The following is a 13488-nucleotide window of genomic DNA, read 5'->3' on the forward strand; positions in this document are numbered from 1 at the left end:
TGTCCCCTACCCAACCCCCCCCCCCCCACCTCCAATGTACAGCCCTCACCCAACCCCACCCCACCAACCTCCTCCAATGTACAGTTTCTACGCCAAATGTATATACACTCCTTTTCTGGACACTTTTGTATCACAAACAGTACTGTTTTTGCAAATCTGATATGTCATAAATGTATAGATGTAGCAGTACTGTCTATCTGTATGTCATGTATGTCATATATGTTATGATGAATTGAAAATGGGGGACCCTGGTGTAAACAAGACGAAAGTCTTTCTCTGGTCTGCATCCCCTTAACAATTGTATGTATTGAGATGTACTGTACTGTACCCATTCTGCAATCTGTTAATAAACTTTTCAATCAATCAATCAAAACTGTCTGAGAGGGCCACCCCCAGGGGACACACTGTCCTCTACTGTCTGAGAGGGCCACCCCCAGGGGACACACTGTCCTCTGCTCTGTCTGAGAGGGCCACCCCCAGGGGGGACACTGTCCTCTGCTCTGTCTGAGAGGGCCACCCCCAGGAGACACACTGTCCTCCGGGGACAAATAAAAGATGCAATTACCCACAGGAATAACACGTTGGGGTCTAATCCAAGCATGTCTGCGTAACATAAATGATTTTTTTTTTTATTTCAACCAAAAATGCTTAAACAATGTTAGTGATAGAGGGGAACTCATTTTGTGCAAAAATGGAAAGCTTTCCAATGATCCAGACTTTGAGGCAGAATTGTTACAATAGCCAATAATCCATTTTCCAAAAGTGACATCAGACTAACACCTCCCTCACCTGCAAGACGGGCTAGAAATAACGTTTAGCTAAAATCTTAACTCAGCCATGGAAAAAACTGAAAGATTGATCTGAAACAATTCAATATTGATTTTTGTTCCTATATATTCATTTGTCAGTCCTACGACAATAGGTGTAAAATGTAGGTTTCCTTAAGACAAATCTACCTATATCAAGCCCTGCCCTCTTTTCTTGATCCTCCCATCATAACTGTTGCTTCCCGGACAAAGAGGGAAGCAGCAGTTGAGATTGGAGGATCAAGAAAAGAGGGCAGTGTTTGAGATAAGTCAATTACTATGCTGTCAGTCAAACTACATATCAGCCACGCATAAGAACCCCAAATATACAATTTAATAAAAAGGTCAATAAGGACAAGAATACAGGACAAACATTGTATTGTTAAAATATTCTAAATAAAACACATTGACTCATACAAAACAGATGAAACTTCATGTGAAAAAGTTACAATAGTTGTGGTTCCCACATTTTTCCCCCATTAATAATTGTACTGGTTGGTCAGCAGGGGATCTGGGGGAGATAGCGTGAACCTCCATACACGTCTCGCTCTCCCAGTGAAACTCCTTGTGTGCAGAGGAGACATGTGGTAGTCTACACCCTCCCAGACCATCAGAGGAGACATGTGGTAGTCTACACCCTCCCAGACCAACAGAGGAGACATGTGGTAGTCTACACCCTCCTAGACCGACAGAGGAGACATGTGGTAGTCTACACCCTCCCCAGACCAACAGAGGAGACATGTGGTAGTCTATATATTTCATTTAGTTAGATTTAAATTATAATTATATTGACCAAATTGTTTACACTGCTTCCCCCATGCTCAGTATATTCTTACTGTATTTATTTCTGTATATTTTATTTCATTTAATTGTATTCTATTTTACTCTACTCTTATCCTAGGCAACTTGATTTGATTTGTGTTATTATTCTAATTTGTGACCTGTCCTGTCTAAATGTTTAAATGTTGAGCGATTTGCAGTGTCAAATTTCCCACGGGATAATAAAAGTATTTCTATTCTATACACCCTCCCAGATCGACAGAGGATGCATGTGGTAGTCTACACCCTCTCCAGACCAACGACAGAGTAGGGCTGGGCAATAAAATGATAACGATAATTATCACGATATATTTTCCTCAATATATAATAAAAAAATATATATATATTTTTTTTGTGACCTGCAACAGGGCAGCTTTAAAACCAGAGACAGTGGACAGACGTGTCTTTCTTGCCTGCAACTTAAAGTAATGGCTTTGCTTGTCCAAATGACAATACTGACCAAATTATTTTTCTCTTGTCCATTTATTTAGTTTGCTTTCTAATTTAAAATACAGTTTGAAACCGTCTGTACACAGTAGGCTATGTGTGCTAGCAGAGCTAGTCTCCAGTCACGAGTCACGGTGCACATGTGCGGTGGTTTGTCCACCAAAAAAGCGCCAAAAGAAACTAGCAGAGCCAGAACTGTTCAACTCCCCTGGAGCAACAGCCAGCAGAGAAGCCTGTTTACTTTCACTTTCAAACCAGCTGCAGCCTGAGAACTGGAGTGTGAGGGGCTGTAACACTAAAGATGGCAGCAACGACAAAGAATTGCTGCAAAATAAACATAAATTAGTTGTTTAAATAATAATAAAATAAAGATATTTTAATAATTTTGTATACTAATAAAAATATCGATAATTATCGATAGCGAGTGATATGATTTTTTTGATTGTGATAACATTTTTGGCCATATCGCCCAGCCCTACGACAGACGGACATGTGGTAGTCTACACCCTCCCCGGACCTACGACAGACAAGACATGTGGTAGTCTACACCCTCCCCGGACCAACGACAGACAAGACATGTGGTAGTCTACACCCTCCCCGGACCAACGACAGATGAGACATGTGGTAGTCTACACCCTCCCCGGACCAACGACAGACAAGATATGTGGTAGTCTACACCCTCCCCGGACCAACGACAGACGAGACATGTGGTAGTCTACACCCTCCCCGGACCAACGAGACATGTGGTAGTCTACACCCTCCCCGGACCAACGACAGACGAGACATGTGGTAGTCTACACCCTCCCCGGACCAACGACAGACGAGACATGTGGTAGTCTACAGTGCAACGACCAGGGGGAATTGGCATAACGACTAAATTGGGGAGATGGGAGAAAGAAAAGTTAAATGTATGAATATGATTTCAACCGGAGTTCACATGACTTTTCCAGGTATTTCCTAATTTTCCTAAACATTTCGAGGCCTGGCAAACACTTTTTCAAAGTCCATAACATTTTCCGGATTTCCATGACTGTGGGAACTTGGACCTCTGAATAGTGATGAGGAAAAGCTCGTCTCCCATCATCCTTTGGCCTTTTTCAGGATGTTCTATAGATGGGGGAAAAACAGATTGCTGTTAGAAGGTGATTTCAAGGGTGATTTCACTCAGAATCAGTCAAATCAAAAAGTTACAATGATCATTATAAGCAGGGCTCGACATTAACTTTTTGGCTCACCAGCCACTGTGGCTAGTGGTTTTCCAAAGTCACTAGCCACTCAGCATTTTCACCAGCCAAAAATCCCGACCCATAAAGTCATAAATATAGGTAATTGGACAATGTAACTGCATGCATTTGTTTGGACATAAGATTTTATTTGAACAGAAACATCTAAAATAACATCTAATCCAAAATGTCAGTACACTGTAAAACTGGGCTTGTGGTTAATCAATATTTATTAAATAATTATCAGTAACCTATACATAATAAAAAAAGACTATGTGCCGTTTGAAATCGAATTGAACTGAATTCAATGAATTTGAACTATTTATGAATTGCATTTTACACAGTTTTAGTTGAATAAAATTAGCTGATAGTTTAAAAGTGACCAGATGACGCTCAGTTTTTACAGTGTAGTGTGGTGGTGTGTGCTAAAATAACATCTAACGCCAAATGGGAGGGGGGTCATCTAGCCGATTTTGCGCGCACACCCGTATTCCGATCACCCCGAAAATATTCACGGGGTAGATCTCGGTCGGTTCTACAGCTTCCCAATGCCCTTCAATCAGCGAAAACGTTGGGGGAAAGTTTTGCGCAACTTGGAATGATTTGGGTGATTTTGGGAGATTTTTGCTCCTGGCTGCGACTGAATCCAAGAGGGCAAAGAATGTTACCAAAAAAACACACAAGAATATAGCAGTGTGTGCTTTTAGAGTCATTCATAAAAAAATTATAATAAACATTTTGTGTTTCATATTTGGTTTCTTTTGAGGACATGTTTTCACTGTTGCCCTGTTAGATTAAATTGCAGTCGGGAGAGTTGTGTCCAACTCAAGCGCCAAGAAACCACAACTCATTCAATAATGGTCCAATTGAGGTAATAGAAAAGTAGGGTCCAAAAATAAACAAACCCTTCCTTCAAGTGTAATAATTATGCATCCAGGCCACTATAAAAAAAAATTTCCCTTTTTATTTTAAGTGGTGCTTTTTAAGTAAGACATCTTTCCTCGTCTCCTCTGCCTCAACAATGAATTGTCCCATAATTATTATTATTATCCACCTTATGCTTACAGACGCCATGATCAAATACTGGATTACTGTGTTTGTCTGCTTCAGTCTGCTATGCATGATGGCAGGAACTATTCGCCATGTGATGAGAACAGTGCTCATTTTAAAAGTAGAGCAGGTCTGTGAAAAAGAACAATTGCGTGTATTGAGCCGTACTGTATTGTACCCATTCTGCAATCTGGGTTAAATAAAGTTATCATTCATTCAACTTAAATTAGGCTACATTCACACTGCAAGCTATATTGCTCAATTCTGATTTATTGGTCAGATCAAAACATTTGGTTTGCCTGTTCACATTATTTTTTAACATGGTGGCCAATATCAGATTTCAGTGTGAACTGGTCATGATCCTGAACTGACCCGCATCACATGCACAAATTGGATGATGGAAGTAAACATGGAGAACACTGAAGTCACAGTTTATGGTTTCATGGTTTATGGTTTTATGTTGAAATACAGTGGTCAGCTAAATGCGCTAATTAAAACAAACCAGACTGAATGAATGAATGAATGAATGAATGAATGAATGAATGAATGAATGAATGAATGAATGAATGAATGAATGAATGAATGAAAACTTTATTTAACAGATTGCAGAATGGGTACAATACAGTACGGCTCAATACACACAATTGTTAAGGGGATGCAGACCAGAGAAAGACGTTTGTCTTGTTTACATCAGGGTCCCCCATTTTCAATTCATAGTGACATTTATGACATACACAACATACATGACATCATGACATTTATGGCATAGATAGGGACATACATAAACATCAACAATACAATATAAACAATTCTACTACCAAGGAGCTCACATCTTCCCTGGACAGCTGTGGATTTCAACAATATGTTGACTTCCCTACTCACTCCAAAGGACACACTTTGGACTTAGTGTGCTGCTCTGGTGTCACACCCCAAAACTGTACTGCGTCTGACCTGCCCATCTCTGATCACAAGTTCATATCTTTTAATGTCATCCTGAAGACACACAAAACAAACGTGTCACGTTCCATCTCTTTCAGGAATATTAAGAACATCGATGTACCGGCTCTATCCAGTGAACTTAATAACCTTTCCTTAATGAATCAACCTGTGATGAACTGGTCTCAATGTACAACAATGGACTCCATAACCTCTTAGACACTTTTGCTCCACTTAAAACACGGACTGTTTCCTTTACCCGCTCTGCACCCTGGTTTACACCCGAGCTACGCTGCTCAAAGCCAAAGGCCGCCGCCTAGAGCGCCTCCAGACTAAGACTGGTCTTACTGTCCATAAAGAAATGTACTTTAACCACATACTCCACTATAAGGAAGCTCTCGCCAAAGCAAAAAGTACTCACTATGCCAGTGTAATTAGCTCAGGCGCAGGAAGCACTCAAGCCCTGTTTTCCACCGTTAAATCAATCTCACAGCCTCCCGACACTCTCACTCCACTAATGCACTCTGTTTCTCAATGCAATTTGTTCATGGACTTTTTCCCAATGCTAAAATCGCAAAAATACATCAGCAACGGTCTTCCTCATCTAATGTCACCTACAGTTCACCATGTTCCTTCCCTGATGCTCCCATTCTCTACTCTCTCTCTCTAGTTTTCTACTCCCATCTGTTAGTGACATATCAGACCTCATCCGAAAAGCTAAATCGTCTACATGTCAGTTAGACCCTCTTCCCACCCACCTAGTTAAAGCCTGCCTAGTGCCTACCATCCTTGTCTTCTAAAATAACTGCCATCATACACTCCTCCCTTACCTCTGGTCTTGTTCCATCTGCCCTCAAAACAGCCGCTATTACTCCCATATTGAAGAAACCTGGTGCAGACCCCAATATCGTAAACAATTTCCGGCCTATTTCAAATCTCCCATTTCTTGCCAAAATACTGGAAAAAAAACTGTGGCAGCCCAGGTTCACACTCATCTCTCCAGCAACAATCTGTTTGAGCAATTTCAATCTGGTTTTCGATCTCTCCATAGCACTGAAACAGCCCTAGTTAAAATCACAAATGATTTACTAGTGGCTGCCGATTCTGGTCTCCTCACTATACTTATACTTCTGGATCTCTGTGCAGCATTTGACACCATTTCACATTCCATTCTTTTAGACAGACTAACCTCCATTGGCACCACTGGCACCCCTCTTCACTGGTTCAACTCATACCTCACAGGCCGCACTCAATATGTACAATTGAAAGATGTTAAATCACACTCCACTTCAGTTACCACCGGTATCCCCCAGGGTTCTGTTCTGGGCCCTCTCCTTTTTCTAATCTATCTCCTACCCCTTGGCAACATCTTCAGAAAATTTGGTCTACAGTTTCACTGCTACGCGGATGACACCCAGCTCTATTTTTCCACCAAACCTGACTCTGCACTCCCCACCACCTCCCTTACTGAATGCTTAAAAGGAAATTAATTTATGGTTCACACTCAACTACCTAAAACTAAACAATGATAAAACCGAGGTACTCCTCATTGGTTCCAAATCCACCATAGCCAAATCTGACAGTTTTCCCCTCCCCTCAGGTTAAGAGTTTGGGTGTGAAATTGTATTTGTTTTTAACCCTGTACGGCGACCTTGGGTGCTCAGAAAGGCGCCTTTAAATAAAATGCATTATTATTATTATTACATGACACAGGTATATAGTACTGTTACATTTGTGACATATACGATGATATGCAAATATACAGTACTGTTACCCATAGATCCTAACAGAGAATATATACATATGATGGCGAGGAGACTGTACATTAGGAGGGGGTGGGGGGTGTGGGGGGGGGGGGGCGGGTGGAGAAAATATATACAAACGGTGGGGAGGAGACTGTACATTAGGAGGGGGTGGGGTATCGGATTTAAGACCACATATGAAAGTGATTTGCCTGAAGAAAAGCCATTGCACTTTACAAACAATCCATTGAATATCGCAACAAGGTTGATAGTAGATGTTTGGTAGAATAGACCAGCTGGCTTCTACCTAGAGTAGAGAGACATGCATCTTCATCATCTAGAGTAGAGAGAGACATGCATCTTCATCATCTAGAGTAGAGAGACATGCATCTTCATCATCTAGAGTAGAGAGACATGCATCTTCATCATCTAGAGTAGAGAGAGACATGCATCTTCATCATCTAGAGTAGAGAGACAACATGCATCTTCATCATCTAGAGTAGAGACAACATGCATCTTCATCATCTAGAGTAGAGACAACATGCATCTTCATCATCTAGAGTAGAGACAACATGCATCTTCATCATCTAGAGTAGAGACAACATGCATCTTCATCATCTAGAGTAGAGAGAGACATGCATCTTCATCATCTAGAGTAGAGAGAGACATGCATCTTCATCATCTAGAGTAGAGAGACATGCATCTTCATCATCTAGAGTAGAGAGAGACATGCATCTTCATCATCTAGAGTAGAGAGACAACATGCATCTTCATCATCTAGAGTAGAGACAACATGCATCTTCATCATCTAGAGTAGAGACAACATGCATCTTCATCATCTAGAGTAGAGACAACATGCATCTTCATCATCTAGAGTAGAGAGAGACATGCATCTTCATCATCTAGAGTAGAGAGAGACATGCATCTTCATCATCTAGAGTAGAGAGAGACATGCATCTTCATCATCTAGAGTAGAGACAACATGCATCTTCATCATCTAGAGTAGAGAGAGACATGCATCTTCATCATCTAGAGTAGAGAGACGTGCATCTTCATCATCTAAAGTAGAGAGAGACATGCATCTTCATCATCTAGAGTAGAGAGAGACATGCATCTTCATCATCTAGAGTAGAGAGAGACATGCATCTTCATCATCTAGAGTAGAGAGACGTGCATCTTCATCATCTAAAGTAGAGAGACGTGCATCTTCATCATCTAGAGTAGAGAGATGTGCATCTTCATCATCTAGAGTAGAGAGATGTGCATCTTCATCATCTAAAGTAGAGAGACGTGCATCTTCATCATCTAGAGTAGAGAGATGTGCATCTTCATCATCTAAAGTAGAGAGACGTGCATCTTCATCATCTAAAGTAGAGAGACGTGCATCTTCATCATCTAGAGTTGAGAGACAACATGCATCTTCATCATCTAAAGTAGAGAGACATGCATCTTCATCATCTAGAGTAGAGAGACAACATGCATCTTCATCATCTAAAGTAGAGAGACATGCATCTTCATCTAAACGTCTTTCTCAGGTCTGCATCCCCTTAACAATTGTATGTATTGAGCCGTACTGTATTGTACCCATTCTGCAATCTGTTAAATAAAGTTTTCATTCATTCATTCATTCATTCATTCATCATCTAGATAATAACATGATTGATTGATTGATTGATTGATTGAAAACTTTATTAACAGATTGCAGAATGGGTACAATACAGTACAGCTCAATACACACAATTGTTAAGGGGATGCAGACCAGAGAAAGACTTTCGTCTTGTTTACATCAGGGTCCCCCATTTTCAATTCATCAGGACATATATGACATACATGACATACAGATAGTCAGTACTGCTACATCTATACATTTATGACATACCAGATTTGCAAATACAGTACTGTTTGTGATACAGAAGGAGTCAAGAAAAGGGAGTATATACATTTGACGTAGAAACTGTACATTGGAGGAGGTTGGGTGGGGGGGGGTTGGGTACACTGGGATATTGACAACCATACTGGGTAATTTACATTGGAGGTGGTTGGGGGGGGGGGGCACACTGTATAAACAAGCAAAACTGTACATTGAGGGGGGGGGGAGACTCTGTACAAACAAACAAAATTGTACATTGGACTATTGACAAAAAGTTTTTTGTCACCTTGGCGACCGCTCTGACGTGGTGTGCTCTGATTGTCATCGACTTCTCTTCAAACGCTTTGGCCCTTGCTTCTTCCCCAACGCGTTTTAAAAACAGCAGCATTAACAGCTCAACCTAGAAGAACACAGGATGATACATTATGTTTTACTATATAGCGCGACTTTAGCATAGCAGCTAGCCTAACGGTTGACTGTGTGTGCTGTTGCGTTGGTTAACCTACCATCGGGCTCACCGCGGGCCTCACATTGGTGATAGTCTTCGACTTTGTCCTAATGATAGCTTTTAACGCAGTTTTGGGAGGCCCCTTCATCGTTTTTGTCAACCTTCTCACTGAACAAATGACGCCAGCTGCCTGGACACGGGTTTGTTTATGTTTTTCAATATCCCGCCCTGCACACTACCGGCGCACAATAATGACGTCATTGCTTTAATTTCGAAAAAAGAAATTAATCTTTGGCGCCGCCGCGTGGCTAATAACACGAATTGCCGATTTTAATGATAAAAGCCATTTGAATGAATGAAAACTTTATTTAACAGATTGCATAATGGGTACAATACAGTACGGCTCAATACACACAATTGTTAAGGGGATGCAGACCAGAGAAAGACGTTTGTCTTGTTTACATCAGGGTCCCCCATTTTCAATTCATATCGACATTTATGACATACACAACATACATGACATTTATGGCATAGGGACATACAGGTATTTAGTACTGATACATTTGTGACATAAACGGTATTCAAATATACAGTACTGTTAATATCTGGCATCAATGGTTGCCAAATTCCTTCCTGTCAAATTACAGTAAAATCAAATACATTTACAGATTACAACCTTTATGTAATGGTTAATATTTTGATAAAAGGTAATTTACTGTATTTTTATGGCATTTACACTTAAAGTAGAAAAACAAAAGTAATCTGTAAAATAATAGTGAATTTCCTGTGAAAAAAAACATTTATTTTGTACAGTGTAGCAGAAGCTGGTAGTGAACAAAGGGTTTCTAATATGTGTTATTCCTTTTTATTCTTTTATTGTTTATAAAATGGAATATTAATGTATGTATGCATGTATTATTGGTATTGTACAGTTGAACAATTTGATTGTAAGTTGTCTGCAATATATCTAACATTTGAGCCCCCCACGCTCGCTTTTGCAAACAAACAACCAAAGCGAATGGTCAGAAAAGGTAATTTGTGGTGAACAAAAAAGATGCTAGACTGAGGAAAATGTAAACAAACAATCATCGGTTAGCTTATGATAAATTTGCTGATAAATTAACTGTTAACATATTTGTTTAAACCGTAGCGCAAGCCCAACTAGGTGTCTTGCATTATTTGTTGACTTAATGACTGGTAATTAATTGTAGCCAGCAAACACTATGGGTGCCGGAGGTTAAATTCATGCTATACCATGGGTTGCCAGCTCTATTTGTCTATGGATAAGTACCCCTTCTTTGCATGGCTATAACTTTTTAAATTCTATTGCTACATTGCCATTATTAGGGCCCATTCAAAGTCCTATATGTATTGTTCATTGTGTAGCAACGTTAAACTTTTTCATTCACATATTCATAGTAAAGTATGGTCTAATGTATAAGTATGTTTTCATCTCTTTCTGCAGCTTTCTCCAGAACGTGATCTATAGCCCCAAATGCATTATATTGATGATGAAATACAGTTTGATGGCAATCGGGGCGATATAAAAAATGTCAATTGGACGTACTTCTAGAATGATCTACGTATGATCTGATGATGACCGGATGGGCGGGGGATCGTTTATAATTCCGTGGGCAGCGTTATATCATTCATCTAGTGTGGGTCATATGTTCATCATAACAGTTTATATGGAACACGTTCAAGAATAACGCTGAATCTCACCGGATCTTCCTCGCGCCGTTGGACGATCAGCGTGGTGTAGACCGTTTTCGATTATGGGATGTTTATCCTGATTAACCATTTCCAGCTTGTATAATACTATATACGTCCAAATCATGTTGTTTATCGAGTTATTGGCAATGGATCGCTATTATATTGTGACGAGCCAGAGTCCCGGGACATGTACCGAGTGCCCGGAAGTAATATGGCCGACCAGCACAACCTCCATAGCACTTCCTGTTTGGCGATTGCGCCGATCGGCCACCAGATGGCGCTCCTGAACCGCCAGAGAGCTCAGTGGGTCCTCCTGGTGGATCTCAGGCCAGCGGAGGGGAAATATGAATCCGATCACAGATTTTTGAAATATTGATATTAAAGACGCTGTAAAGCGTCCTTCGGCAACTTGAGCATGGCCGGGAATGACGCTGTAAAGCGTTTCCCGGCAGTTAAACTTAGATGATAAAAGCATGTCGATATCTGTCTGTCAGCTACATTAAATCAGTAGTACTCTTTGTTTTACCATTTAATTAAGTTTAAATAATTTTCATAATTAAACTGTTTACCGCCCGTCCGGCTTCGACATGTGTGGTCGCATTTTACGCAGCTCCCGGCTAAACCAATGCAACAAAACAACAACAAGGTTTTTTGCGCATTTTCTACTATCCCTCCTGTGGATTATGGACTTGTACCTGAATTCACCACTTAAACAACTCCAGACAGAAGTGGAAAGTAGCGAAAGCGGGAAAAACAGTCCCATTGTGACTTCTATTTGTTAACGGGCTCGGAGAGGAAACATCCAGCCTTTGGAACCGCGGCGATTCACACAGTACTCACAGCGAATCCGGATCGCAAGAAGTTATCCCGACAGGCAAGTTTGATCGAAAATCAATGATTCTATTATATTTGCTCCTGTCGGGAGACATCCACCAGAACCCGGGTCCAGTCATGACTAGGAAACAAACACGACAGTTAGGACTGTTGACCCAGGAAGCATCGGCTAGCATAGCTAGCACTACAGGACAACTGATGCCAACACAGAAAGCGGAGGCGAACGACACAATCAACGGCAACACTCCTCCACTATCACCTCTACAAAAGAACCCACGAGAGGCCACAGCGAGAAGGAATGAACCGGGGTTCACAATCGTGGCGCCCAGCATGTTGCGGGACTCAAACAACGAGGCATCGCCCGTTGGCCGGCGAGCTAACATGGCTAAAAACACTGGACAAAGGACCCCATCCCCCCCTCCCCACCTACCGCCACCCGGTCAACCAGATACCACAGAACGGAACACAGACTGTATCGGCAAATCCCAAACGTCGTCAGCCGCGATCAGAACGGGGTAGAACTTTTCAGACGCACCTTTTCCAGCTCACAATTAATTCAGTTGAGTCATAGATTACGTTCAGATGTTATTTATTGTGATCCCATCGATCTCCAAGCATAGGATGCACAATACCAAAACGAAAGCGAGCGAACAAACTACAAAACAAACTGCGAATATAAACTGTGGTTGCTGCGTGTGTGTGGTCGAAAAACTGTATGATTGCCCCGTCTATACCAAATCAAAACTGCCCTTGTTCCACCTTAACACAAACAGCCTGAGACCCAAACTGGCTGTTTTGTTTTTTGTTTTATCCGCTCTGTTCTTAAATGAGCAGCCCTGCAGCTATCTCATAAATCACAACCACCCCGTGTGAATGAATGAATGAATGAATGAATGAATGAATGAAAACTTTATTTAACAGATTGCATAATGGGTACAATACAGTACGGCTCAATACACACAATTGTTAAGGGGATGCAGACCAGAGAAAGACGTTTGTCTTGTTTACATCAGGGTCCCCCATTTTCAATTCATATTGACATTTATGACATACACAACATACATGACATTTATGGCATAGGGACATACAGGTATTTAGTACTGATACATTTGTGACATAAACGGTATTCAAATATACAGTACTGTTACCCATAGATCCTGACAGAGTATATACATATGATGGGGAGGGGACTGTACATTAGGAGGGGGTGGGTGGGTGGGAGAGAAATATACATACGGTGGGGTGGAGACTGTACATTTGGAGGGGGTGGGTGGGTGGGAGAGAAATATACATACGACGGGGAGAGAATATATACATGCGGTGGGGAGGAGACTGTCTATTAGGAGGGGGTGGGGGGTTTGGACATTTACGGTGGCCAGTTTCGAATTGCAGCCTCCCGTAGGTGCTCTTTAACACTTTCAGTGCCACCAGGTGGCGCACGACTTAGTGCTTGAATGCCACCATCGGCGCCAATGTTAACGTGAATATCGCCTAATCTATGTTTTAAATTATGGCTATGTGTCTAATCTGCCCGTCGCTTATCAAATAATCATTTTCCAGTCAGTGCTGTCAAGGCAGATTGGTTTTTTATCGCTTCATT

Source organism: Notolepis coatsorum (assembly GCF_963971535.1).
Source record: "Notolepis coatsorum genome assembly, chromosome: 15".
NCBI lineage: Eukaryota > Metazoa > Chordata > Actinopteri > Aulopiformes > Paralepididae > Notolepis > Notolepis coatsorum.